The following is a 3,492-nucleotide window of genomic DNA, read 5'->3' as shown; positions in this document are numbered from 1 at the left end:
TTCTACATTTCGGGCAAAAAATGGCCAAAGCCTCAGCTTCTGCTTTTTGTTTATTGTGAATCTTAAGGGTATCTAGTTGTTCACTAAGACTCCCTAAGATGTCAGTTTTGAATTCATCAAGCATATTGCCGATTTCAGCCCTACTTACTGATCCTGTTGCAGATTTATTTGCTCTAAGGAGAGAAGGATCTCTAGGCCCTTTTTGAGTTTTTGATTTGCCTCTTGAGAGATGGATACAAAGTTCTGCTATATCATTGAGTGAAAGTTGAGAAATATCCCCTTTCCCCATCATGTTTAAGATATCTATCCATTCATCCCTAATGGCTTTTAATAAGAGGGCTTTTAAGGTCTCTTCATCCAAGCTACTCATTTTTTCTCTTTTCAAGTTATATTGAAATCTTTCAAGTAAATCTTCTAAGCTCTCATCTTCTCTTTGTATCATTTTAAAAACCTCGTCCTTGTGATTAGTAGGCATACAATAGTCCAAATACCTATCCAAAAATGTCTGTTTCATTTCATCCCAAGACCTAATGGATTGAGTGAGTAACCCCATGAACCATTTCAAGGCTTGATCCTTCAGTGTTGAAGGGAACAATTTGAGTTTCTGAGAGTCATCCAGGTAGTCATAAGTTCGACACACCACTTCAAACTCAAATAAAAATGTTTCAGGGTCCTCAGTCCTTAACCCATGGAAATTTGGGAGGACAGATGGTGATATGTTTTTCATAGTGGCTCGGGAATCCTCATTAACAATGGGAAACCCAAATGAATTATCCCCATCTCTATTTCCTCCTCCAAGGGGACCTCTACCACCATTATTGTTGTTGTTGTTTCCTCCTCCTCCTCTACCTCTACCTCTACCTCTACCACCTCCTTCTTCCTCTGCCATGATGGTTCTCCTAGGGATTTCAAAATCTTCTGGTTCCTCTACAAAGGGTGAATGAGAAGAGATTTCTCCTTCTTCTTCAGATGATTCCACTTCCTCAATTACAATTGGTCTTTCTGTAGGAGAAAGAGAAGAGTCTCTTCCTGGTTCAAATTCAATAGAAGGTATAGGAGAGTCAACTCTTGGCTCTTGAATTCCAGGAATTCTAGGACTAGGAGTGTCGGTTGGAGATAAGGGAGGTGTCTCTTGTCTATCCCTTGAAGTAGATGGACTTGTAAAAATTGAACTTCGAGCTCTAGCTAAAAACCTTCCCCTAGAATCTCTAGCTCTATGCATGTCATTTTTTTTTTTATTATTTTTCTTCAAGTCAAGTTAATAGTTCTTTTTCTGATCTTCCAGGTCACTCTAGGTGCAAGAAGAGAGCATACTCAAGAAACTACCAAATCAATAACTTTCTCTTTTTTGATCCTCCAGATCACCTTGAAGTGCAAGAGGAGAGCATACTTTGATAGGTTATCAACTTCTTTCCTTGAAATTTTTATGTTTTTTTTTTCTCTAAGAATATGGCTACTTAATTTCACTTCCCCGGCAACGGCGCCAAAATGTTTAGTCAATTTAGTGTTTCTAAATTGATGTAATTAATTGTCAACCCGGGGCTCGTAAGCTGATGAAGTGAAGGTGTACTATATGTACTTAAGCAACCTCTTAGATCTTTTTGTCGTTTGGGGTGTTGTTTGTGGTCAATTTATCTTCCTAAGATGGAATGGAGATTTTATAAACAGATGAGTGAGTGTGTGTGTAAGGTGATTTCTAAATGAGTGAGTGTGTGTTTCAGGTGATTTCTAACTACCTTCTAAACTTTGCAAAGAAAAAGCTTGAAAGAAATAACTTGAAATGAAATTGAAAGCAAAGAACCACTTTCTAATGGCACTAGACACTATTCATGTTGCTGCAAATAAAAAGGTAAGAAAACCACTTTAGAAACCAATGATAATGTTTATCTCTTCCTAACTCTCTGCTTCCAACATATGGTACTATGTAAAACATGATTAGGAAGTAGTTAGAGATGAGTTTAAAAAGTGATAAAAAATGAAAAAAATCTACTTTAAAGACTAGTTATAATGTTTAGCTCTTCCTAACTCTCTGCTTTCAGCATATGAAATTATGTGAAGCACAATTAGAAAGTAGTTAAAGATTAGTCCAAAAAGTACTCAAAGCCAGCTATAATTTATTAGTATTCTGATCTCTAAAAGATGAACAATTTATGATAAAGAGACCATCAATATGTTAACATACAACTTTGAGAAACTAAACTAGAAATCAGCTATGAAAATAGAGTAAAGGCAGCAACTTTGAACATGTCAACTGAAAATACCATCAGATATAAAGCAAATACACAAAGACAAAACAATCCCAGGTTAAAAACCTGCAAAAGAAAAATACTGATCAGTTTAAAATAAAGGCTGGAAATGAAATGACATAAGATCAAATGGTACACTATTATACATGATGAAAGAAATAGAAATTGCTGAAAGCATGAAAATGAAATCAAACACTATGTACACGGGCTGTCATAGATGGGGGCCCTCCATCCACGCAACCAACTTAAAAGTTCAGCTACGAAAAGGTGAACAGAACAGTCTTCTTTTTATAAAACCAGCATGTCAAAATACAGTGAAAAGTGCTGTAGGAACAGCCTTCTAAAACAGAGTTTTTATAACAGAATCAGCGCAGCAATTACAATATTAAAAAAGCTAATCTATAAGCGTTGGCACACGCTTTATTTATAAGCACAGAGGCAACTACTCTCTGCATGAACTAAGCAACTATAGCCTAACTTATTAACTACGCAGCAACACGCAGTCTTAACTAATTAACTTGTGCAGCAAACACGTAGGCAACTCCGTGCACTTTTGAGGGAAACGGTCATCATGGGAGACAAATCTATGTTTGGATCCTGTCTTTAGCTGTCTTCGTGGCGTGGAGGAGGTGCCAGCTATAGTTCCGTGTCCCAACTGCTCACGGCTCCCGTGCCACCGTTTAGAACTTGAGCGTTTGACCGAGGGAATACCTGCGTTGACCAAGGGCATACGTGACTGGTTTGGCTCAACCAATAGCATAAGATCCATGTGTACATTCAACCCAACATGCCCATGTGGCTCGTTCCTTGAGAGGACACGTGGAGCATATCAAACAACAAAAAGGCTGCGGAATCTCTGAAAAGCTGCGGAATTGCTGAACAGCTGCAGAAACTCTGTTTATATGTCAAAAATCTAAACCAACAGTAAAACATAAGCAAAGTTAACTAATTATGCTTAGAGACATCAAATGTAATGATCTGGGCGGAAGATAGAGCAAAAGAGAGGGATAAGTGAAGAAAAGCTGTAGGTAATGATGGATAATCAAGTGCAAGTTAGAGGCTCTACAATAGGCTTTGAGTATAGTATTTGCTTTGGTTTTAGTAGGTTCAATTCAATTTGATAACATAAGGTAATTTAGAATTAGTTCACTTTCCAGAACAGTAACATAGATTTGGTTTCATAAGCAGTGTGACATCAATTCAATTTCCTTTATAAATTTAGGGAATTTCATTAAGATTTCATTTT

This window comes from Pinus tabuliformis, chromosome 6 (assembly GCF_031772625.1).
Source record: "Pinus tabuliformis cultivar Carrire ecotype Pingquan chromosome 6, CPIR1, whole genome shotgun sequence".
Lineage (NCBI taxonomy): Eukaryota > Viridiplantae > Streptophyta > Pinopsida > Pinales > Pinaceae > Pinus > Pinus tabuliformis.
Note: the sequence above shows the minus strand (reverse complement) of the source record.